The sequence below is a fragment of the Macaca nemestrina genome, chromosome 12 (genome assembly GCF_043159975.1).
Source record: "Macaca nemestrina isolate mMacNem1 chromosome 12, mMacNem.hap1, whole genome shotgun sequence".
In the NCBI taxonomy this organism is placed as follows: domain Eukaryota; kingdom Metazoa; phylum Chordata; class Mammalia; order Primates; family Cercopithecidae; genus Macaca; species Macaca nemestrina.
In genome coordinates, this window is record NC_092136.1 from 41,240,491 (window position 1) to 41,268,322 (window position 27,832).

Below are 27,832 nucleotides of genomic sequence, written 5' to 3' on the forward strand. Positions count from 1 at the left end.
TTCTGTAACTATTACCCAATTCAAGATAAAAAAACAACAACAACAAAAAAAAAAAACATTTCTTTCACTTCGGAAATCTCCCTTATATTTCTTATAATTTCCATTTTATGCCTTTGTCCCAAAGAAGTACTCACTCTTCTGACTTCTATCAGTACAGGTTAGTATTTTTAGCTCTGAACTTTATATAAATGGAATTACACAGCAGATACTATTTTGTGTTTAGCGTATTATCCCACCAGACATAAGTCACCAAAAATCTATTTTTGCACTATTTTTATTAATTATTGACAATTTAAGTTATATAGTTATAACAACAATGACCAGTAGCAAAAATAGTTATATCATTAAGTGCAGATGAAATTTGGCCAGCACCTATGACTTAGGTTTATTTAGATAATGAGATTTGGAACATTTTGAGTTGATGATATTTAGATGAGATTTTGTAATTAGCTAAAAAAAAATGGGGATGTTAGGATTAGGAGAATAAATTTGGCACACGAGCAAATATAAATTTTGGGAGAGACATAGGGATGACTACAGTAGGTTGAATAGCACACTCCTCCAAATATTATGTCCACACAGAACCTTAGACTATAATCTTATGTAGAAGTAAGGTTTGTGCAGATGTAATCAAGTTAAGATTGAGTCTTACTGGACTAAATTAGGCCCTACATCCAATATGTCAAGTGTTCTTACAAAAAGAGGAGAAGAGACACAGACATAAACACAGGGGAGAAGGCCATGTGCAGATTGGAGATTGGAGTAATGCTAATGGTTGCCAGGTATTGCTGTGAACCAGCAGAAGTGAGAAAGAAACAGGGAAGAATTCATCCCTAGAATCTTCATTGGGAGCATGGTCCATGGACACCTTTATTTCAAACAGCTAGCTTCCAACACTGTGAGAGAATAGACTTCTGTTGTTTTTAGCCACTATTTGTGGCAATTTGCTACGGTAATCCTAATAACTAATACATATGTTTTTAATTCTGTTGTTAATTTTTTTTGCCTTTGCTACTCATGATGCTTTATATCCCAATACAATTTAAACACTGTCAGAAAAGTTAGTGTCTTTCTAGAACATCTGTTTTGAGAATAACTTTATCTAACTTAAAAGCATTTCATTTCTTAAAGCAAAGTTCATTATTCTGGAGCAAAGTCTTTTAAAATCAGGAATCAATCTACTGTGTTATTCTCATTCCGTCATTTACCTACTTCTCACTAAATCTGTGTCTTTCCCTCACCTGCTCTCTCTCTTTCCTCATTGCTACCTGTGCACATGCTGATTATCTGCCCTGCTACCCATCTTACTTTTCTATACCAAGGCCCAACTTCAAAGCATCTATACCATGAAAATTTCTGTATCACTTGCAATTGGTTTTAATCTCTTTGGTATTTCTGTTGTGATTTACACATGTTATTTCAGCACCTGCTATATTGCATTTTAATTCTTTATGTAGCACAGCAGGTTTCTTTATTCTTTATTTCTGCCAGATCATGGTATCTGCTGAGATTAAAGCAACCTAGTAGGCTTTGTTATTTAACTAAAGGCACACTGTCTCTGCTTTTTAAAAATCATATGACGTTTCAATTTACTAGCTATGCTAGTAGAAACAAAAGTTCTGGGTGAATTTTTATACAGCTTCCCTCAAACAAGCCCACTGGGGTCATACAACCTTCCTTCAAGCTGTACATCTGAAAGGTTGTCCTGCTTTCCTTTCTCCCCCATCCCTGCCCGAGATCAGAATATGACTATCACCCTCATGTCCCATTCTCCTAGGTTTTTATATGTGCATTATTCAGCCTCCTCAGACTCTCCCTCAGGACTGTAAACATAGAAATATTTTCATAACTATCAGTTATTCTACCAATGACGTTCTTATGAAGACCTCACCCAGGTTTCCGGACTACTCTCACCTGAATGGGTGACTGATAATATCCTCCTCAGAGCTGATGTCCTTGGATTTTCTTTTCTACATCTTCCTAGAATTTATCCTTCATGTCTCCCTGTCTTGAATTCCCTGTTTCTTGGGCCTCTGCACATTCTAGGAGCTCATTAAGTTCCTGGCCAAAACCTTTTTGTGTATTTTTCTCATTTAATTCACACAGTACAATCATATGTAGTAAATTGTCCTATTATCACAATTTTACAGATGAAGAAAATAAGGCTTATATAAGAGCCTTAATACTTTGCCCAAAGCCACACAGCCAGTACACTTGGAGTTAAATATAAATCAATTTCACTTCAATGTAATTCTCTTAGTCCCTATAATTGTATCAACAACAATAAAAGCACTCTCTAGAAAGGTGTTTGTCTAATTTTTAAAATTCATATTGTCATGGCAACTTAGTGAACTATGCCAAAAAATAGTTCTGGTACAAAGAAATCATGACCTAGACTCAAACATACCAATGAATACAACTTCAGCTCTTTTCTAGAAGATCTATTGCAGAATACTCATAAGAATGTGAAAAAATGAGAAGTTGCTACTTTTATAGCAGTTTTGACAGCAAAAAATGCACAGAATACATTTTTTATAATTTGCTAAACATGTTTGAATGTTTATTTTTATGTTTAAAATATTAATGTCAAAACACCATTTCTAAATCATTAAATTGCTTGAAAGCTTGAGTAATAGGTAAAACATATGTAAGACTGAATTTGCTGTTGACATTGTCTAAAAATTTGAAACATTTTGCTTATATGAAACATTATTTTTACTAATACAAAAATCCACTTTTGTTTTAAATTGTAGGACTAAAATTTGTTCAGATTGAGATGTAAAAATAAAAAATAATGCATATGAAATATATTTTTTTCTAAACAATGATAGGTCTTGTATAGTAATCCAGTAAGTGATGCATTAACTGGAAAATGCAGAGAAAAGGAAATATTAACCTATAAAAAATGACTCCACTCAGTAGAAACATGTGTTTTATTACTTTCTATTTTTATTTGTGTAGAATGGCAAACCATTAGAAGACTATATGTGCTGTTGTCTCAACATTATAGACAGCTGCATTTCCATCCCAGATGTGTATCTATCAGCTGTGTGATCTTGGTCATTTCAACTCTTTGCATAGGCTTTTTATTTGTCAAATAAATGATAACTACTTTTTTTCAGGGATGATAAGTTTAGACTGCAGTAAAATAATAGTGAAATTAACAGAGATCATGCATGCAGAAATTTATTTTTCTCATTTACAAATTTCTAGAGGTATATCATCAGACATTATAGCAGCTCTGCTCTGATTCCTGGTGTGTGACTCCAATTCTCATAGTCCAAAAAGGCAGCCCCCACATTTTATAATTGTGAAGATTTCATGAGTAATAGCTCATAAAGTATATATTACATTTAAATAAATGTCAATAAATGTTAGATTTTCATATACATCTTAAAATTCCAACTTGCAGTAATCTACTTATTAATGTGAGTTGTTAAACACAGTGAAGACTTTTTCTTCTATGAAATGACCAAATGTGTGTAACATTTAAAAAATATTTTGTTTTTCAAAAGGTCGGTGAAAACATCTTTGATCCTCCATTGACCCATTGGCCTTTGGGAGCCACCAAAATAGACCAATGAACCCCTGATGATATCCACAGATGAATTTTATTTAATTTTTATTCACTATAAAGTGTATTGTTAATTCTATATTTTTATTTGTGCAATAATCTATAGAGAGATTATATGCTAGAATTTTGTAAATATATCTAATAATAGAGAATGTGGGCATTTTGTTTACATTCATGATTACATTCATATTAAGATATATCATGATTTATGTGATGGTTAATTTTAGGTGTCCTAATTTTAGGTGTTAATTTTAGAGTCCTAATTTTAGGACTCTATTAAGGTACCCCCAAGTAGTTGGCAAAGCATTATATCTGGGTATGTCTGTGAGGGTCTTTCCAAAAGCGATTGTCATTTGAACTAGCAAACTGAGTAGAAGACCCATCTTCGGCCTATGTGGGTGGGTACCATCCAATTAGCTGAGAGCTCTGATAGAACAAAAAGACTGAATAAAACAAAAAAGGCAGTGGAAAGGCTAATTCTCCATCTGTCTCTGGAACTGGGACTCTTTTCTTCCCTGCCATTGAGAATTAGAACTCCAGGTTCTCTGGCCTTTGATATCCACAATTTATACCAGTGACGTGCAGAGTTCTCAGGCCTTCAGCCTCAAACTGAAAATTTGATCATCACCTTCCTTGTTTTGAAGCATTCAGACTTGGACTGAGTCACACTACTGGCTTTCCTGATTCTCTGGCTTGCAGATAACATATCATGGGATTTCTCAGCCTTCATAATTTTGTGAGAGAATTCCCTCAATAAATCCCTTCTTATCTATCAATCAATCTACCTATCTATCATCTATTATCTATTTCTCTATCTGTCCTGTATATATTCTATTGGTTGTATCTCTTTGGAGATCCCTAACCAATACAATTGGCAATGATTTTACAACAGTTGAGCTAGATATTGCAAAGGTGTATGTATACCCAATTAAACAAAACAAAGACAACTCTCTTGTTCTATAGCACTCAAGCCAAATACAAGCTTTGAGATCTTGTTCAAGTTATATAATTTCTATATGCCTCAGTTTCCTCCAAAGTAAGGATAATAATGTCTACCACATGAATTTGTAAAGCAAACAGAACAAGTTGATATGTTAAATGTATAAAAAGATGCGGATTTTGTCTTCTTATTTAACAATTTGCTTTACTCCATCAATTGTAGTAATTGTGATAACAACGCAGACATTTATTTTTTATTATTGGTTCTCAATGGACAGTTACATATGTTGTAATGCTAACCTTCTCTTCACTTAAAAAAACAGCTTTAGAGTGTTACCAAGACTTGTCTACTTTACACAAGCATTTGCAACTGCTCTCTGGGAGATTTTAAAGTATGAGAGCTATCACTTCCTAAAATATAATTATTAGAAACCTTATTCTCTGCATCATATTGAAGTCATAATAGAAAAATATGTTTTCTATATAATAGCATCAGAGACTTTGTTTATATATTAAAGCAAAGCAAAATTGTTTATCATATTAAAATATCAGTATGAAGCTTATTCCCTGCTAGTTTTTCTAGTACTTCCCTCTTATACTGAATTTTTAATGAAAATTGTATAATAAGTAAAATGTTAAGGAAATTATACTGTAGTAAATTAAATTTTCTACTCCCAGAAACATATTTACAAGCCTTAACTCTCAATACCTGTGAATGTAACCTTATTTTGAAATAGAGTCATTGCAGATATAATTAAAGAACTTGATATGTGATCATCTTGGATTTAGGGTGGACTCTAAATCTAAAAAACAGAATCCTAATAAAAGAAAGAATAAAGATATTTGAGACAAATCAGGACACAAATTAGAAAGCTATGTGAAGATGCAGGTGAAGATTGGAGTGATGTATCTATGAGCCAAGGACCCAGGAATAGTAAAAGCTATTAGCAATTAGAAAAGTGTAAAACACATTCTCTCTTAAAGCCTTTAGAAGAAACTAACAATGTCAATACCTTGATTTTAGACTTCCGACCTCAAAACTGTGAAAAAATAAATATATGTTACTTTTAAGTCACCAAGTATATAATAATTTATTATGGCAACTCTAGTGAACTATTACATATATCTAATATATATTAATATTTATTTACTTTTGTGGTCATAATTCAAATTAACACTGAACATTGTGATAATTTGTTTTATGATCATTAAATGGAGACCATCTTTTAGTTTGGGAACTACTGGTATGAGAAAAAAAGTACTTCTGGAAAATGTAAAATAAGAAATTATAGTAGGCTGGAAGAGTGGAAAATGGGGCTGGAAGGAACCTGGAGAACATCTCTTCCAAACTTCTTGTTTTATAGATAAAATATGCAATCAGACTTGGGATATGATTGGTTTTTACTTTACTGCCACTTAATTTGCATGGTCCCTTGCTTAATAGTTCCAAAGAGAGGTTAAAAAACTTAAGAAGCAAAGGAATGGAGTGACTGTTTAATCCATAGACTAAGTGGTTTCTTCCTCAATATCAGTTTAAACCATATCTTAATGATCACAGAAATCATTTCTTCAAAGTTTCCATAACATACAAAACTGCATTTTAAAAGAAGGAAAACAAAAAACCAAACATCTTCCTTGTCACATCAGAGGTTGCTAGATACAATATAAAAAGATCACTAATTTTTACTTATAGCCCAAAAATGCTTGTGACTTTTGTAACTGGTAAAGTTTTCTTTATTGAGATCTTTGTATACATGTGTTTCTGAAAGAAAAGATATAAGGAGAGGTATTTTACAGTAGTTTTACCCTGTAATACCCAAATACTCAACATTTTCATTTTTTGTCTTCATTTTTTTGTCTTTATAATTGATCTCCAGGCTAGTTGATCTTGGCACTAATGCACTGTGGAGCACGGGTGGCTGGTTGCTAGGCAACCTCACTTGAAACAGCAACATTGCTGGGCCTCTTACCTATGAGAGTCTTGTCTGGGGAGAATCTAAGGCATTAAACTACTTCTAATGCTTTTCTCCTTAGGTCTCGAAACAAAACCAACAAAAAACAGAGATTTGAATGAATACTGAAGGTATTTAAAAAGATTATCATGATTTTTTTTAAACTCAGAATATTAATGTCTTATTCTCAAGCTTTAGGCGATATCTTTAGAAACTTCCTTTGGCAGTTTTTAAATATCAGATTAATGTTCTATTAAGGTCTCAAAATACGAGCCAAGCCAAGATAATTTTTTTCTACCCTATATTCAAAGAGTTCTTTGAAATAATGTATTGAACAAAGTAAGCTACCTGCTTACTGTGAATAGAAATAAAATAGTTCTATTGAGATAGAACATGCCCCGTAACAGTGTTAGTAAATGATATTAATTTAAAATATAGTATAATTTACTATATTTAAGGAACAACACATTTGATTCTATTTTGAGGTTTCACTGACTATTCTAAACCACATCTTCATAATTGTTTATGTAAGTGTTATACATTCAAAGTCCATTGTGAATATTAAGAAATATTACAGGGCTGTTGTAGCATTTGATGATTCAATTTTATTGCTATTTCTATTAGGTAAATACTGATTATGATCTAGTTATGGGGAGAGAGGAAGGCTAAAAATTTGCCATTAGATTCGGTTCATCATGAAGGTAGTAAACTTTTATTCTCAATTAGAGGAAATTATCTCATCAAATAGGAGATAATTCCTCTGGGAACACATGGACACGATTTTATTTTCTTTAAAATCATTGTGCATTTCCTCCTCTTCTAGTGCCATCTCAACACAAGAGAGTTGATTTGCTAGGAAATGTAAAACACCTTTTTAAAATGTGGTCTGCACTACTAAAACAATTCTCTTCATTTGTGTGTGTGTGTGTGTATGTGTGTGTATTTTCCTGGAATCCAGGAGGTGATGAAGAAACATTCACTTTTTACTAGTAATAGTAAATCATTTACTAGTAATAGTAAAAAGTACTACCATTTATGAGTAGCAGCGAAGGTCAAACAATGGTACATATGTGATTCTACCAGGGCTTTCCCCAGAAGGATATGTGTAGATAACAGACAAACGCAATTTTGTCTATTTGTATAGCATATATATTTTTTTCTTGTGCTCATATGTATTTTCATACTCTGTTAAACTTTTGTATTTTTATTATGTACATATTTGAGAGTAGCCTTAAAATCTAGTTTATTAATATTTGTAATGGAAAGGTAATATGGGCCCTTAGTAAGGACATTTGTCCCAGTAATGGGATGGACATTTGGGTTGATTCCAAGTCTTTGCTATTGTGAATAGTGCTGCAATAAACATACGTGTGCTTGTGTCTTTATAGCAGCATGATTTGTAATCCTTTGGGTATATACCCAGTAATGGGATGGCTGGGTCATATGGTACTTCTAGTTCTAGATCCTTGAGGAATCGCCATACTGTTTTCCATAATGGTTGAACTAGTTTACAATCCCACCAACAATGTAAAAGTGTTCCTATTACTCCACATCCTCTCCAGCACCTGTTGTTTCCTGACTTTTTAATGATTGCCACTCTAACTGGTGTGAGATGGTATCTCATTGTAGTTTTGATTTGCATTTCTCTGATGGCCAGTGATGATGAGCATTTTTTCATGTGTCTGTTGGCTGTATGCATGTCTTCTTTTGAGAAATGTCTGTTCATATCCCTTGCCCACTTTTTGATGGGGTTTTTTCTTATAAATTTGTTTGAGTTCTTTGTAGGTTCTGGATATTAGTCCTTTGTCAGATGAGTAGATTGCAAAAATGTTCTCCCATTCTGTAGGTTACCTGTTCACTCTGATGGTAGTTTCTTTTGCTGTGCAGAAGCTCTTTAGCATTGCCAAGACAATCCTAGGTCAAAAGAACAAAGCTGGAGGCATCATGCTACCTGACTTCAAACTATACTACAAGGCTACAGTAACCAAAACAGCATGGTACTGGTACTAAAACAGAGATATAAACCAGTGGAACAGAACAGAACCCTCAGAAATAATACCACACATCTACAGCCATCTGATCTTTGACAAACCCGACAAAAACAAGAAATGGGGAAAGGATTCCCTATTTAATAAATGGTGCTGGAAAATTGGCTAGCCATAAGTAGAAAGCTGAAACTGGATCCTTTCCTTACTCCTTATACGAAAATTAATTCAAGATGGATTAGAGACTTAAATGTTAGACCTAATACCATAAAAACCCTAGAAGAAAACCTAGGTAATACCATTCAGGACATAGGCATGGGCAAGGACTTCATGTCTAAAACACCAAAAGCAATGGCAACAAAAGCCAAAATTGACAAATGGGATCTAATTAAACAGATTTGAATTTTTAAAAACAGCTTCCTTTGCAAAGTCTTTTCTTGAAAATTCAGTGAGTATTTATGATGTAGTAATTGAAAATATTTGACCATAATTTTGTTTTATCTGCATTGCACAATTCTTTTTTCATACAAAGTTGTACATCTCCTCTCCTTGTGGGGTTTTTTTTTTTTTTTTTTTTTTTTTTTTTTTTGACTAGAGTGATTCCTTGAGTAGTAGAATCAGTAGAATATCTGAGGTGTAGTCAAGGAATCTATCAATCATCCGTCAATCTATCCATCCATCCACACCCACATACATACTAGCTACAAGTTATTCTTCTGTCCCAAAAGGTTTATGAGTCATAGTTTATATCAAGTTAAATTAGGCATACTTTCTTTACTAAAAAAAAAAAATCACTTGGGTTTTATAGAATGGAATGAGAATTATGCAAATCTCAATAACTGGTGGTGAACAAATTAGAAGTGAGATGTAAGACATATATAATATCGAAATTCTGCTCAAAGTTGAACTATTTCAACTTTTGCTTCCAAATGGGTCCACTGGTGTTATGATGCATTTCACTTTGAAATTCTATTCTCAGTAGCATTTCCTTTGAAATTTCAAGAAACATGCTGGATAGAAGAGCCTTATGTATGTGTATTTATAGGCAAATAGAGTTCTACTTGTATTTATAAATACGGACGTTAAAATATATAGGTATGCCTAAACAGAGAAAGACAGTACTTACTATAGACACAAACACACACACAAATATAAATATACATGACTTCCCTGTTGACATAAAATTTAAGCATGCTGTTCAATAAAATTTTACTATTTATATCATGGTCAGTCTACCATCAAAGGTTATTGCATGCCTTATAGCTCCCCTTAAAACAATAAGTAAACAAATTAATGTTAACCTAATTATAAGTGGCCTATACGCTTTTCACATGTTTAACTGTAGAATTCAGAAATACATAGTTTTCTGTGAATTTCTGTATCATTTATTTTAACTCAGAACTATCCAAATATTTTTTTAAAAAAACTGAGCCAAAGTGTTTATTTTGAAACTAGAGCTGTTACTTGATTGCATTCCTCTAGAACTAAACTTGAAAATTTTAATTTGGCAAAACAATTCAGATTTCCACAAAGAGGTTTACTCAAACCTGATAAAAATTCTTCCAGGGAAGTGAATCAAAAATTATATTATGATGGATTTTCAAAACATAACATCTGAAATTATTCTCCTTTAACTCTCTGGATTTGTTGATAATATCTTAAGATGAGGGGTTTTTATTTTATAAATTATCTACTAATTACAAGGCTGTATACAGTTTGGGTTTTCAATACATTTTAATTATTATGAATGTTTTTAGTGAGCAGATATACATCCCTTGAAACTCTCTTATCTTTTAATATGTCATATATATATATATATATATATATATGCATCATGTAACTCCCCTAGCATCAGAAAAGCATATTTACTTACAATCTTTGAGTTTGTTTCTACTTATGAAAAGTGGTTTTATAGAACATTTGTGCTGAAAGTGTATTGCTACTGTCTGAATGTGTTTCTCCAAAGTTTTATGTTGAAAACTAATCTCCTAAAGTGTTGGTATTAAGAGGTGAGGTCTTTGGAAGGTGATTAGGTCATAACGGTGGAGTCCTTGTGAATGGTATTGATGCCCTTTTAAAAGGGGACTGGGGGAGTTTGTTGCCACCTTTTGCCATGTGAGAACGCACGTTGAAGTCACCGTTTTTACAAAATGATCCCTCACTAAACACTGAATCTACTGGAGACTTGATTTGGGGCTTCTCAGATTTGTGAATTTGGGAGAAGTAAATTTCTGTTGTTTATTAATTACTCAGTGTCAAATACTTTGTTAAGGTAGTTTGAATAGACTAAGACAGTGGTTAAAATCATATTTTAAGTTCTCCACTTCATTGTATTATTTTAGTCATTGAAAAAATATTTATTCTCAAGATGTCAGGAATTGAAATGCCAAGAATATGTCACTAAAACTATACTGAATGTAGTAGAATAAAAATCATGAAGGAAATAAGACCAAATGCTGTGAAGTGAATTGCTCATTGCCTTGTGATGTCAGAACAGTGGTATGTTTTATTTAGTACTGTATCTCAGTGTCTAGGCTGGAGCTTTTGTTGAATAAATGGTAAAATAACTGCAAAGCTAGAGTAAAAACCTAGGCCCAGCCCCAGTCTATTACACTTCCCACTGCCTCGTGATTGCCTTGCAGATTAAAGTATAACAGATATGAATAAAGAATTCAATGACTATTTAGAAGACAAAACAAAGCTCTCTGAAACCCATGGAAATATCCAGACGCTTAGAATTATTAACCTTTTACTACAAATTAAAGATGTTCACTAATATTATCTTGTTGTCAATCTGATTTATACTGCTAGATTGAAATAACATATATATATATATAATTATATATATATATTTTTTTCCATAGCGAGATATACAAATCTGCTAGTGTTTAAAGAATACATTTCTCTCATGTAATATAGTGGTTTCCTAACTGAGAGTTTACATGATGATCCCTTAAGATGCATGAGGAATATTTTATTTATATTTATTTTTATCTACATTATATAAAATTAAACATATCTAATAATATTTATATAGAGACTGGCACTCTCATACCCGCATGTTTTCTGCAGACAGTTTTATTATTGTCAATTTTGTTCCTATGCAAACTATGCCTACCATTGCCCCTCTTCCTCTAGGTTATGAAAGTACTTAATAATTCTGCAATGTGAGCCCAGGCTGAACCATAACTCACATATATTGTTGTTACAATGGGCATGCTTATGGTTCTCTTTCATGTCTCTGAAGCAAAACACTGCTGAAAAATGTTTTTGTCTTTTCTTTCTTCTTTCAAAGACGTTATAGTAGGCTTTAGATGCATTTCTGATTCTCTGTCACAATATAGACTGTGGAGAGTTTGGGTGAAATGATTGATCCTGAAGTAGGACCCCGTCAGTTAACTTGTCGTATGTGATATCTATCTTCAGAGCTGAAAATTCACAGGGATGACTATATAACTATTCTGAGATGCAATAGAATATTCAAATATTCAATGAAGGAATTTTCCTAAAAGAAGCACCTGGGAATAGAGGGATATTTACAAAAATTTTGTGTTTGTTCAGTAACCATATAAAATTATTCAAAATGTATGTCAAGCTACCAAACTTTGAAATTTTACTTGAGAAACATAGCCCCAAAATTATTCATTCTATGCTCTCAAAACATTAGGATTCGATAAAATATAACTTGTATTTATAAAAGTATATATATATATATTTTGTATGTCCTAATATGTGATTGTACTAAGAAGACAATAAGAAATGATCTCAATGTTATCAGTTATGTCAGCAGATATTTGTCATGCTAATGAGTTGTGGTAAGCTTGGAAAATAACATTAATATTGTTATTCCTTATAAAGCCATAGTTATCTAGAGTGAGATATAAAATCTCACACTTGGGTACATCCTTGTCCTACTAGGACTGCTAGGACTTTGACTTTTTAAAAAACGTTTTCTTTCTATATCAAGTATATTATTAATTTTTTTTTCTTATGATAGTTTTTTCCTTTAATTGTATGCCAATGTGCAATAGGGGTTCTCTCAGATTTAAGTATACGGCTGGCTACATTTTAAAAGTATTAAGATTAGATCATGTGGCATATTTAGTATATTTAATAAATGTAGAAAAACTTACCTTATTATAACATTTATTACTAGATTTACCTGTTATGGTTACAACTGAAAATTTGTTAAAATCCCACAAAGTATTTGCAAAAAGATAATGATTTAAATAAAATGGATAAAATGTAAATTAGGTCCTATTGCTCTATTTCTCTTGGAGAAGAAGTGCTAATATTGAATTTGTTCTTTATTAGTATAAGGTGCTTTCAGCATTCTTTATTTGTATATTGTGTCTGAATTTTCCATGTTTTAAAAATAGGCATTTCACAACCCAAAAACAGTAATGCCTTTTGAAGAAATACAACTCCCAGTAACAGCACAGAGTCTGCTAGACTGTACCCACCACCATCAGTGGGGTAAGTGCTTTCTAAAGAATTTCTAGAAGAGGTTGTGTGCTTTTACTACACAATAAACAGCACTGGTTTCCAATAAAACTTTATGGGCAGGTTGGATGATTCCTGGCCTTTCCTGTGGAGACATTAAGCATCTTTAGGAGAGTCACTTTGGTGCCCACTACACAGAGCTGCTGAATAAGCAGCAACATGACTTCAAAATTGATCCCAGAAAATCCAAAGAATTAGTTCCTGCTATAATTATTTGACATTCTTATTTGGAACCACTTTGGTCTTCTTTATTTATGACATATTAATGCTAGGTCAGGTCTCCTGGAGTAAGCAATTTCATGGATCTTTCTTGTTTGACTCTGTCTTTCAAGGTTGCCTAGATTGATGATGGCCTGTTCTTTGACAAGCATCCAAGGTCCCTGGATTTCTCCAGGCACTCATTAGTGTGACTGCTAATCCCTCTCAAGGCCCTGAGGATAGTTCTTTAGAGATCCAAAGTGATTATCTGGTATTCTATCTAAGCTACATTCTAAGCCAAACCATTCTAAGTACACTCAGAGTTTATAAAAATTCATCTTGTCCTTTTTATGTGATGTAATAATGGACAAACAGAAACACTTATTTGTTCGTTATCTGATTTGATTTATATACAAAAAGGATTTATATACAGACAGAAATGATATGCTTTTATTTAGGTTAGGGATCACAGAAGTTTTTCTAAATAATCAAAGTACCTTACTCAAAGGAAGTATGTCTAGTAGATAAAATTATACTTTCTTTATAACCTTGAAGTCTTAATAATATGACAATGGTTTGGGAAGTGAACACCTTTCACAAAAATATCCCAAATTATAAACGTGCTCACTCTTCAGGTATTGGCTGTTTTCTGCGTAGGATCATCTTCTCTCACCAGTTATTCTTTCTTTCAATTGTGCATTTACTCTTCCCTTGGGGTGATCTGCATATTTAATCTATGGCTGAGAACAGTCTGGTAAACAAATTATGGGGAATACGAGTTTTAAACACACAGGCTCAGGAGTAATAAGCAAGTCGGTTTACTTCACATTTGGCCTGAGTTTTAAACTAAGATTGACTTAAAATCTTCCTTCAGGGACTTACTTTATTGGAAGTACATTTAGCGTGTGGAGAGTGCTATTGGTTCAAAGGCATGGTCTGTTCAACTGACTGGAGGAGGGAGGGTATGAATCTTTTATCATGAGTGTTCCTTTCTTCTTCATTGAGAGTAGAAATAGAAAACATGAATACTAAATAGAAGAAAATATATACCATGTTATTTGTTTATTTCTATTCACCTTTCAAACTAAAATTTTCACAGGTAAAAAACCTGTTGCTTCAAACTAGTCTTTATAAAATGTTCTCAAATCACTTGAGTATATTTTGCATGCATATTTCATAGTAATGCCATGGAAAGTATTTGAAAGGAATAAATTCTAGGGAGACACTGCACAGCACATAGTTTCATATACTCAGGCCTTTGCTAAAAAATATACTGAAGAAAAATATTAATAGAGAGTCAATATAGCTTATTCATAGAATGTTATATTGCCCGTATTCAAATCACAGCACCACGACTATCTGTGTGTCCCTGGCAGGATATTCAAGCTCCGTTTGTTCCTGCATCTGTAGAATGGGATAAGAATAGCACCTACCTTAGGATTGCTTTGAGAATAAAGTATTTAATGTACAGCCCTCAGAAGTGTGTCTGCCTTACAGTAAGCACAGGTCTATCACTTTGCACAATAGGGCACCATTTGGGTTGAATTCTTTGTGATTTGTGCCTGGTGGAACACAGCATATTATGTGACTGGTGTCTTTTAATACTCTGCTACAAAACAGTCTTGTATAGCATGATGTAAATTAACTGTTATTATCATTTTGGTTTATGCTGGGGTGACCTTATTTCTAGGTTTGGTCATGACAAGTCTTGGTTTATTTCTGTCTTCCTGATTAAATTGTTAACAACCTTTTTCATTTTCTGAATCCATTTATTCAAGCCTGTTTGAAATAAATTTGCTAGCTCATTTGTTTAGAACTTTAATATACAGTATTTTACTTTTATTTAAACCTCAGTATCTCTAGATTCAGACTACAAGCCTGCATGACCTATTACACAGCAATTTTCTAAAAAGATATTCACTTGGTTTGTAGCAAGTGAATGTTTGTTTCCATTGTCGCTTTTGGTTTTGCCAAAATATTCATATTCTTATTTTATAAGGCTCAACAAAGGTATTTTGACATAATTTCTTCATTGCTGATCAATTTAGTATCCCATATATAATTATCATTTCTAGACAATTGAAAAACAGGATACACTGTTTCAGCATTACTCAAAGTTTTCAAATCATTACCCCTATGAAAAGTAATATTTGCATAGAAGATTTAACTGAAATAAAAGGAATTTGGAGGCATATAAGAAAGCTGATATGACCCCTTCAAGAAGAGCTACAAACCACCACTCAATGAAACAAAAGAGGACACAAACAAATGGAAGAACATTCCACGCTCATGGATAGGAAGAATCAACATCATGAAAATGGCCATACTGCCCAAGGTAATTTATAGATTCAATGCCATCCCCATTAAGCGACCAATGACTTTCTTCACAGAATTGGATAAAACTGCTTTAAAGTTCATATGGAACCAAAAAAAGAGTCCACATTGCCAAGACAATCCTAAGCCAAAATAACAAAGCTGGAGGCATCATGCTACCTGACTTCAAAATATACTACAAGGCTACAATAACCAAAACAGCATCATACGGGTACTAAAACAGAGATACAAACCAATGGAACAGAACAGAGCCCTCAGAAATAATACCACACATCTACAACCATCTGATCTTTGACAAACCCGAAAAAAAACAAGAAATTGGGAAAGGATTCCCTATGTAATAAATGGTGCTGGGAAAACTGGCTAGCCATAAGTAGAAAGCTGAAACTGGATCCCTTCCTTACACTTTATACAAAAATTAATTCAAGATGTATTCGAGACTTAAATGTTAGACCTAATACCATAAAAACCCTAGAAGAAAACCTAGACAATACCATTTAGGACATAGGCATGGGCAAGGACGTCATGTCTAAAACACCAAAAGCAATAGCAACAAAAGCCAAAATAGATAAATTGGATCTAATAAAACTAAAGAGCTTCTGCACAGCACAAGAAACTACCATCAGAGTGAGCAGGGAACCTACAGAATGGGAGAACATTTTTGCAATCTACTCATCTGACAAAGGACTAATATCCAGAACCTACAAAGAACTCAAACAAATTTACAAGAAATAAACAACCCCATCAAAAAGTGGGCAAAGGATATGAATAGACACTTCTCAAAAGACATTTATGCAGCCAACAGACACATGAAAAAATACTCATCATCACTAGCCATCAGAGAAATGCAAATCAAAACTACAATGAGATACCATCTCACACCATTTAGAATGACAATCATTAAAAAGTCAGGAAACAACAGGTGCTGGAGAGGATGTGGAGAAATAGAAACACTTTTACACTGTTGGTGGGACTGTAAAATAGTTCAACCATTGTGGAAAACAGTATGGTGCTTCCTCAAGGATCTAGAACTAGAAATACCATTTGACCCAGCCATCCAATTACTGGGTATATACCCAAAGGATTACAAATCATGCTGCTATCAAGACACATGCACATGTATGTTTATTGCAGCACTATTCACAATAGCAAAGACTTGGAATCAACCCAAATGTCCATCTGTGACAGACTGGATTAAGAAAATGTGGCACATATACACCATGGGATACTATGCAGCCATAAAAAAGGATGATTTCGTGTCCTTTGTAGGGACATGGATGCAGCTGGAAACCATCATTCTCAACAAGCTATCACAAGAACAGAAAACCAAATACCACATATTCTCACTCATAGGTGGGAATTGAACAATGAGATCACTTGGATACAGGAAGGAGAACATCACACACTGGGGCCTGTTGTGGTGTGGGGTGAGGGGGAAGGGATAGCATTAGGAGATATACCTAATGTAAATGACGAGTTAATGGGTACAGCACACCAACATGGCACATGTATGCATATGTAACAAACCTGCACATTGTGCATGTGTACCCTAGAACATAAAGTATAATAAAAATAAATAAAAAAAGAAAGTTGATAACATAATTTATCATTTTCTTAAAATTTATACCATTATAAGAAAAATAAATATTAAAGACATTAAATATTGATTTACATAAAACTTCCAAATGTCGTGAATGGTACTACCTAGGTTTTCTTCTAGGGTTTTTATGGTATTAGGTCTAACATTTAAGTCTCTAATCCATCTTGAATTAATTTTCGTATAAGGAGTAAGGAAAGGATCCAGTTTCAGCTTTCTACTTATGGCTAGCCAATTTTCCCAGCACCATTTATTAAATAGGGAATCCTTTCCCCATTTCGTTGTTTCTCTCAGGTTTGTCAAAGATCAGATGGCTGTAGATGTGTGGTATTATTTCTGAGGACTCTGTTCTGTTCCATTGGTCGATATCTCTGTTTTAGTACCCGTACCATGCTGTTTTGGTTATTGTAGCCTTGTAGTATAGTTTGAAGTCAGGTAGCATGATGCCTCCAGCTTTGTTCTTTTGACTTAGGATTGTCTTGGCAATGCGGGGTCTTTTTTGGTTCCATATGAACTTTAAAGCAGTTTTTTCCAATTCTGTGAAGAAACTCATTGGTAGCTTGATGGGGATGGCATTGAATCTATAAATTACCTTGGGCACTATGGCCATTTTCACAATATTGATTCTTCCTATCCATGAGCATGGTATGTTCTTCCATTTGTTTGTGTCCTCTTTGATTTCACTGAGCAGTGGTTTGTAGTTCTCCTTGAAGAGGTCCTTTACATCCCTTGTAAGTTGGATTCCTAGGTATTTTATTCTCTTTGAAGCAATTGTGAATGGAAGTTCATTCATGATTTGGCTCCCTGTTTGTCTGTTACTGGTGTATAAGAATGCTTGTGATTTTTGCAATTAATTTAGTATCCTGAGACTTTGCTGAAGTTGCTTATCAGCTTAAGGAGATTTTGGGCTGAGACAATGGGATTTTCTAAATATACAATCATGTCATCTGCAAACAGGGACAATGGCATGGGCAAAGACCTCATGTCTAAAATACCAAAAGCAATGGCAACAAAAGCCAAAATTGACAAATGGGATCTAATTAAACTAAAGAGCTTCTGCACAGCAAAAGAAACTACCATCAGCGTGAACAGGCAACCTACAGAATGGGAGAAAATTTTTGCAATCTACTCATCTGACAAAGGACTAATATCCAGAACCTACAAAGCACTCAAACAAATTTACAAGAAAAAAACAAATAACCCCATCAAAAAGTGGGCAAAGGATATGAACAGACATTTCTCAAAAGAAGACATTCATACAGCCAACAGATACATGAAAAAATGCTCATCATTGCTGGCCATCAGAGAAATGCAAATCAAAACCACAATGAGATACCATCTCACACCAGTTAGAATGGCTATCATTCAAAAGTCAGGAAACAACAGGTGCTGGAGAGGATGTGGAGAAATAGGAACACTTTTACACTGTTGGTGGGATTGTAAACTAGTTCAACCATTATGGAAAACAGTATGGCGATTCCTCAAGGATCTAGAACTAGATGTACCATATGACCCAGCCATCCCATTACTGGGTATATACCCAAAGGATTATAAATCATGCTGCTATAAAGACACATGCACATGTATGTTTATTGTGGCACTATTCACAATAGCAAAGACTTGGAATCAACCCAAATGTCCATCAGTGACAGACTGGATTAAGAAAATGTGGCACATATACACCATGGAATACTATGCAGCCATCAAAAAGGATGAGTTTGTGTCCTTTGTAGGGACATGGATGCAGCTGGAAACCATCATTCTTAGCAAACTATCACAAGAACACAAAACCAAACACCGCATGTTCTCACTCATAGGTGGGAACTGAACAATGGGATCACCTGGACTCGGGAAGGGGAACATCACACACCGGGGCCTATCATGGGGAGGGGGGACGGGGGAGGGATTGCACTGGGAGTTATACCTGATGTAAATGACGAGTTGATGGGTGCAGCACACCAATATGGCACAAGGATACATATGTAACAAACCGGCACGTTATGCACATGTAGCCTAGAACTTAAAGTATAATAAAAATAAAAATTAAAAAAAAAACTTCCAAATGAGATCTTTTTATTTTTGAAAGGAAAAACTGGGACTTGTTTATATGAACATAATTTTATACAGATTTTATTTTTTTAATGGTTAAATGTAGTTCTGATCAAAGTTGCTTAAATAATCCTTTCACTTTATTTCCAGTTGTCATCAGTGATAAATTTAACATTAGCATGTAGCAAAAATAACAAAAAGAAAAACAAATTATTTATAGTCGGGGATATCTTTCTTACCATTAATCCAAATATGGTTAAGTTTACTTCTTTAAATTATGTGTCAGGCTATAATTTTTCTTTATATGTAATATTTCATTAAAATGTTATGTTGAAATTTTTTATGAAGACGGATTTCAGAATCAATTGAACTTCTTCACGTCAATAATTTGAAAGTAATTATGATTTTGCTAAAGCATACAGTTGTTCTACTAGTCTCTTTTTAAAAAATTAATTTCAAAGTCCCTTCTTCAAAATTAGATTTCCCCCACATCTGAATTCATAAATTTCATTGGCGTATGTTAGTCTATTCTCATGGTCTTGTTTATTTCTGTTAAGTTCATGCATGCATTCAAACATGTAATTTGAGTAAATTATTTTCTTTTTTTTTTTTTTTTTTTTTTGAGACAGAGTCTCACTCTGTCACCCAGGCTGGAGTGCAATGGAGTGACCTTGGCTCACTGCAAGCTCCACCTCCCCGGTTCAAGCGATTCTACTGCCTCAGCCTCCTGAGTAGCTGGGATTACAGGCACTCACCACCACTCCTGGCTAATTTTTGTATTTTTAGTAGAGACAGGGTTTCGTCATGTTGGTCAGGCTGGTCTTGGAATCCTGACCTCAGGTTATTCGCTCGCCTCGGCCTTCCAAAGTGCTGGGATTACAGGCGTAAGCCACCGTACCCGGCTAAAAATAGCTTTATTGATGTATAATATACAATAACTACACATACTTAATGTATATAATTTTATGAGATTGGGCATGTGGATATATTCCTAGAGCTATCACCACATGAAGTTAATAAACATATTCATCATCTCCAAAAGTTTCTTCATGTCTTTTTGTTTTTGTTTTTTTACGGTAAAAACAATTAACATAAAATCTACCCTTTTAACAAATTTTTAAGTTTGCAATACTTGAAAGTACTGTTACCTATAGGCATATGTTGTATAGCAGACCTCTAGAATGTATTCACTTTGCATAATACAACTTTATACCATTGAAAACAACTCATTTTTCCCTTTCTTCAACTTCTCATAACCACTACTCTATCTGACTATTTGAATCAGAATCTTAAGGAGATATCTGCACAACACCATGTTTACTGTGACATTATGCAGAATAGTTAAGATTTGAAAGTAGCCTAAATGTCCATTTATAAATGAATAGATAGAGCACATAACTCTTGAGTATCTTTCTTCTGGAAGCAAGCACTTTGCATGAAGCAGTAGAGTGCTCATTTTGAGCTTATTTTCTGACACCAAAGTTGAAAAGAGGTAAGTCTAGCTCTTTTGGCTTTATATATTAATCAATTTCATATATTTATTAATATCTACAAGGTTATATTTACATATGAGAGCTTCTCTGTGACTAAAACTTTGTTTTATTTGCAACTCCATGTTTTCTGAATAAAACTGTAAAGACATATCTCCCTCCTCTCATTACAGCAACACTGTCATTACACACACACATCCAGATTTTCGTAATAACTCATTTTTAAAGGATTTATTTACTGCTTAAAAATTTTTGGCATATTTCTGTTGAACAATCACATTGATTTTAAATATTTCTTTTCTGGGATTCTAGCTAGCAGTATTAATTGTGCTTAGGAACTAAAAGCTGTAGATTCACCAACATGCAATGTAAGCTTTTTAAATCTCATAATCATCTGGATTTGTGTTGTCTTTATATAATTTGTCATGTTGTTGCTCCATATTATAAGAGTTTGTTTCAACAAGAAATGTATTTCTTTGCTAAATTTGTCCACAATGACTCATGCCTCTAATCCCAGCACTTAGGGAGGCCGAGGTGAGCAGATCGTGAGGTCAAGGAATCGAGACCATCCTGGCCAACATAGTGAAACTCCGTCTCTACTAAAAAAAAAAATACAAAAACAAAAAAATTAGCTAGGCGTGATGGCACGTGCCTGTAGTACCATCTACTCAGCAGGCCGAGGCAGGAGAATCAGAGATTGTAGAGATTAGATTCAACCCGGGAGGTGGAGGTTACAGTGAGCCGAGATTGCACTACTGCACTCCAGCCTGGTGACAGAGCGAGAGACTCCATATTACCAAAAAAGAAAAAAATATATATATAACATATATTGTATATTATATTTCATATATATTTAATATATAGTATATTATATATTTCATATATAATATACTATATATTTCATATATAGTATATATTATATATTTCACATATATTGTATATATTATATATTTCATATATTGTATATATTATATATTTCATATATATGAAATTTTCTTATTTATATATAAATAAGAAATTTTGCAACCAAAACATTTTTTATCTGTTGACTGTAGTATTTTCTAAACAGCTTCTTGAGTTTGATCTGAAAATGACATAACTGATCTCATAGAATTATAGCGTTTTAAATTTGTGCTTACAAAAAAACCCTGAAATAATCTCAGCCCTAAGTTTTTGAGAGGATCAGGTGCTGGTGGCCTGGGTGCCACCCTTGTTTTATTTTATAACTTTATCATATAGACAAAGTATTTTGGCTGAGGAAGAAAAGCACACTGAGAAATACAAGTCCAAATTGAGATGCTCCTCATTTATCGAACCATTATCTTGCTTAGAAGGATAGAAAATATTTTATATTTTAAAAATGTACTTAAAAAACTAAAATTGTTAAAAATGATATATATTTTATGTTCATATAATGGCTACAATTATTTTAAAAAATAATTTTCTAGAGATGTTAAGGTTCTTTATGTAAATTTTTAAAATTAATCATTTTCACATATTTTTTCAAATAAACATTAAGTGGTATTTTGAAAATACAAATGTAATTCATAATTCCATCATAAACAAGAATCTGAGTAATTGTTAATACCAATTGGCAAAATTCAGTCATCCAATATGTTCAACATACTCTATACAGAAATATCCAACACTAAACATTACTATTATTAATAAACATATAAACCATGCATTCTTTACAAACATACTGTGAAAAATTAGAGGGATTTAAATAAAACTAACCAATAGACTTTGTACATACAATTATAATAAAGAAGTTTGCTAACTGAAGTGCATCTAAAATAATAATCATACCATTTGATTGTTTCAAGGAAAAGGTCAAGTTGAAGTTCTGTGAGACCCCAGAAGAGTGTTTTCTAGATGCTAGTGCTATGACTTAAATTTTTTATGTCCAGATAAAACAAAAATTATTCAATGTAGACATTTTACAAAGGGAAGCACACAATATTGCCCAAATATTATTATAACTGTTACAAAATTTTGGTGGTTCTTAGAATCATTTAAAATATATTACTGTAAAAGTTTACATTTATATTTAATTATTTGTGGCTCACCTGAAAGTCATATCATACCCAGTTTGAGAGCTTTATGATATTTATCATTTTACATAAATAAGAAGTAGCTTAAAAGAGAAAAGTGATGAACCTTTTACAAGCAGGATATTTTAAATGTTGTATGGAGAATTTGGGTATACACAGACATCCTCAATGAACTACTGTTTCCACTGGAGTTTAAGAAATATTTGCTTTGAGTGGTTGTTTGTCACACTGAAAAGGAAAGTAGCAAAAAAGGTAGAGTATCTTTAAACTCTACTAATTATAACATGGCCAATATATGTTCATCCTGCTTTAATGTTAACAAAGTGGTTTTATTGTTATTGTGGTTTTGTTTTGTTTTGTTTTTTTGAGATGGAGTTTCGCTTTTGACTCCCAGACTGGAGTGAAACGGCGCGATCTCGGCTCACTGCAACCTCCTCCTCCCAAGTTCAAGCAATTCTCCTGCCTCAGCCTCCCGAGTAGCTGGAATTACAGATGCCTGCCACCATGCCCAGCTACCTTTCTTTTGTATTTTTAGTAGAGGCGGGGTTTTGCCGTGCTGACTGGGCTGGTCTCCAACTCCTACCTCAGGTGATTACACCCGCCTCCGCCTCCCAAGCGCTGGGACTACAGGCATGAGCCACTGCACGCGGCCAGTGGTTTGTTTGTTGGTTAAATAACATATAGGAGCCCTAGAAAATTCTTGTGAGGCAGGTGCTTGCTTTATAGAAGAAGAAATAGCCTTAGAGTAATAATTTCACTAAAATTGCATAACTTATAAGATTAAAAAATACTCTAAAATCTTAAAGTTGTCTGAATTCCATGTAACTTCAAGTTCGTTAAATACAGCTTGGTGGATTATATAAATTATCAATAAATAAGCAAAAATAGTACCAACTATTAAGTATAGAGTATTCTGAAAAAGACACTTTTTTTTTTTTTTTTCGGAGACGGAGCCTCGCTCTGTCGCCCAGGCTGGGGTGCAGTGGTGCGATCTTGGCTCACCGTAAGCTCCGCCTCCCGGGTTCACGCCATTCTCCTGCTTCAGCCTCCCGAGTAGCTGGGACTACAGGCGCCCGCCACCACACCCGGCTAATATTTTGTATTTTTAGTAGAGACGGGTTTTCACCGTGTTAACCAGGATGGTTTCTATCTCCCAATCTCGTGAATCGCCCGCCTCGGCCTCCCAAAGTGCTGGGATTACAGGCTTGAGCCACTGCGCCCAACCGAAAAATACACTTTTTAATATTCAACTCATAGGGAAAAGCAGAGTGATTTTGGTTCCAATTAAACAATATATTTTCTAGTAGATAATACTATATAATAAATAGCTCTCACCTACATACAATAGGTCCCACAATTTAGGAATATTTCATTGTACATTGACTGGTGTATTGCCCTTTCCTGAAATTAGTCTAGATAATACCTAAAATATTTTGTTGATAGACTGAGTGATAATACTACAGAAAAGTTAGCATTCTGTATATACGTGTAATATACATGAAATACATATGTATTACACACTTTAAATCTTATAAAATAATGTTAAAATCCAAATACATGTTTTGTTCTGATTTGTTTTAGACAAACTACTCAGCATTTTCAACCATTGTACAGGAAAATAATGGAATCTTGAGTTCATCTTGTCAAATTTCCTGTTACAATTCTTTCTGCTTTACCTTTAGTTACTTGGATTAAGCATCTTTTAGATTTGTCTTTAAATTAACAGACATTATCTTCCTTTCCATATTAATGCATCTAACGACAGGAAATTCATTCTATTTCTTTCTGAGCGCTGCCACATTCTCTGCCCTGACTATGGTTTTCCAATACTTCCTTCTTCACCCAAAAGGGGAAATATTGCCTCTCTGAGACAAGATGAAATATTCTTCCCTATCAATTCACGGAATCATAACTTCTGATAACTTCCTAAATCATTCTTCATCAGTGAAAACAGTCACAAAACACACACTATTTGCTCTTTCATGCCTACTTGTACATGTGTGTCATGAATTTTGAAAGTGTAGCAGTTTAATGGCCGGTAAAATATTCAGGTTCTCAAAAGAAGATAAATAGTACATGAAATTTAAACACAAGAACTCATATAATTTTTATTAAAAGCATATTTCTAATTTAAAAATATTTTATATTACAGTTCTTATTTTCAAAATAATGATTATCACAGTTGCAACCATTATCATTTTTTATTCATTTTTAACTTATCAAGTTATATAATCATTTATACCTCCATTTCTTTTTGTGTTGCTTTTTATTACCCTACTGCTTTCTAACCATAGTTTAAATACAGTCTTCCAATAGTAAAATAGAAAAATTCAGAAGTTGCAAATTCATAAGTCCCATATTTTAAAAGAGGACTTACATGGATCATAAAACATTTCACAGGTTGTACTGAAATACAATAGTATGTTTATGTTTGCTAGTGAAAGAAATTTGAAGGAACACAAAACCAAAATCTAGAAGTAGAAAACAAAATAAAAAAGGAAGATAGTACTTATATGGACATTGATAACTATTTGTGGTTTTTCTCAAGTTTTGAGCTTTAAATTATTCATAAGAAAGGCTTTTAGTAAAGATTCTAAATGGAAGAGTGTTTCTGAGGATGGCCAATACTTTTTAATTTTTGTTTAAGAAGGGTCATTATGTCATCCTGACATTATTATTCTAGCTGCAGCATTTCAAAAATAAACAAAGAAAGGACATTTTTTAACAGCTTTCCAGAAAAGGAAGTTTGAAAATCCCAATATAAGGTTGTGTTTTTCAATGGCAATACCTTTTTTTCCAGAAGTATTTTGTCAGTTATCTTGTGCTATACACAGATGGCCAATTATTCATAGGACTTGATAAAGCAATAGATTATGTAATGTGAAAATAAAGACAAAAAAAACCAAGTGTCTAAATGTCTAAGTTTTTAGGTTGTATTGGCAGATAGCAGAAATCAAAAGAAAATTAAAAAAAAAATAGTAAGAGAAAGCCTCACTCTGGATACAGGGAGAAGGACATAAAATTCCATGTAGGTAATGACCAATACAGATATCAACATAACGAGGTTTATTACAGTGAAGATTTCTGTCTGGTTTCTTCATTGTCATATCCCGTGTACTCAGAGCACAGACCATACAATATTTATTGAATGAATAGGTAAATAAATAGATAATGAATAGCTGCTGAGCCTGCTTGATATGAGCCAGAAGATAAAACTAAAAAGAACGAAGGAAATACAAAAATAGGAGACAAAGGTGAACCAAGGTAACAATGATTCCAAGATACCTAAAGTGAACTGAACAAAACTAGGCCATGAAAGAGGAGAAGCTCTGTGGACTCTGAATATCATTATCAGATGATTTTTAGTTACTTCATCTCATTAACATTCAAGTTCAGTTGTGCCTAACTCAAGATCAGCTTTAGTTTACTTGTAACTCCTAAAACAGTCTTGTGGGTATCGATCGTATGGAGGGAAGAGTAGACATAGAAAATATTTACTTTCAAAGACTAAGTATGATGACCCAAATTGACTATTTTCATTTATAGCTCCAGGGAAATCAAAACCATTCACTGTTTTTTTTACCTAATGAAATGTTACATTTGCGGCATCTCACATACACTGGAAAAAGCTCAGGTTTACTTAAGGGCTCACACATCTTCTGTGGCATTTCTGGAGTTGAGTAGGTTAAGCAAATACGGTACTAACTACCTGCCATCTTAACCTTTCTGAGATAAACCCTTTGTTTCCGTTACAGAAAGGTTACAGAAGCCTTTGAGTCATAGTTCTCTTACGGGGGCAAAACAAGCTCCAGGAACACAGAACAGTAGTTACTCTCAGGTCACAAAGAACAGCCCCAAAGGGCAAGCTTGGAAAACATACTCCAGCCACTGTGACATGTGGGGAATGACATTTGAGAGGTTTCCCTAAACAGAAAGCAACTCAGTGATTGCTTCTTCCTTCTATTCTGCACTCTGCTTTTCTTCAGGTCAGTGTTAAACTATCTCAGTTTTTGCAGTCATTGAGAAGGAGACAGTATGCCAAGTCATAATACTTTGAAATCTGTAGCTATCATTATTCTATTCTTTGGAATTATTTCTTAGTCCTCTGCAGTGGATGCTGGCCGGGTCCAGTATAGGCCCAATGAATAAGAAATAGAATGTGGATTCTTACAATTTTGGCACAGCTAAGGATTTCTTCAACTATAATGCAAATTCCCTATGGGTGAGACTTGTTAATTCACTTGTATAGCCCTTATTTTTAAAACAATGACACATACTATATATCAAGAAGTATCTGTTGAAGAAAGGAAAGTAGGTAGACCCTTGTGTACTCACAGAACCTTAACTCACAATGGTAAGACAGTGAGGTTGTTTTGACTACATGCTTCATGTTTTACAGTTCCTTACTGCACGTTATTGCCCCTCCCTATCTATTTTGTTGTTAGATAGGCAAACATATTTGCAATTCCTCTAACTGGTCACTTATAATTGTGATGTTGAACATCTGCTTGCGAAGAGAAGAAACTCACTGCATCTCAAATGCCTACCATAGTGCCTAACAGAGATGGTGCTCACAAACATTTGTTGAGAGAATAGTCAAATGTGTACTGTATATATTTAAGATGTGTTATTAATGACAATTCACAAATCTGGCCAGTATGGTTGAAAACCCAGTGTTTGCAAAGAATTACATGTGCCATAAGCCAGAGAGTAGTACATGAAAATGCAGGAATGGTGACAGTATGAGTGGGGAACTAAATGTAGTTAAGACAAACAGTTAAGTAAAAATATGAGGCTTTCTATGCAAACACTTCAGAACGAGAAGAACAGAGAAAAACTGTTAGAAAAATGTAAAGATGGACTGATCATGTTGGGCCGAAGCAGACAGAGACACCTGATTGAAAGTGAAATAATTTAAACTCACCTTCAGCGATTGTGTGGATTTGCATGCAGAGGGAGAGGAAGGGAATTGTGTAATAACAGGATACATTAGTGCCATGCTTTTTGTAGTTCAGCATACCCCAGGAAAACTTTTCTTTTTTCAGATACTCCAATAAACCAAGTTTTTTTTTTTTTTTTTTTTTTCTTTAACTTACCTAAGGGCCTTTAGCATGCAATTTTTTTTTTTTTTTTTGACCTGGAGTATACATTGCTTCT

The 27,832-nt window shown here is 33.7% G+C and overlaps 1 long non-coding RNA gene across 7 annotated transcripts in view; it reads left to right on the top strand.

Moving 5' to 3' along the window:
* The first annotated feature begins 6,471 nt into the window (after positions 1–6,471).
* LOC105499100 (uncharacterized) overlaps positions 6,472–27,832 on the top strand; it is a 175,586-nt gene continuing 154,225 nt past the window's right edge. For 6 of the 7 annotated variants that reach the window (XR_011610302.1, XR_011610304.1, XR_011610306.1 and 3 more), the window contains exons 1-2: positions 6,472–6,596; positions 12,830–12,926. This is a non-coding gene — a long non-coding RNA (uncharacterized lncRNA). Of the gene's footprint in view, positions 6,597–12,829; positions 12,927–23,044; positions 23,264–27,832 lie in introns of all 7 variants that reach the window. The other variant, XR_011610301.1, reaches the window with a different exon arrangement.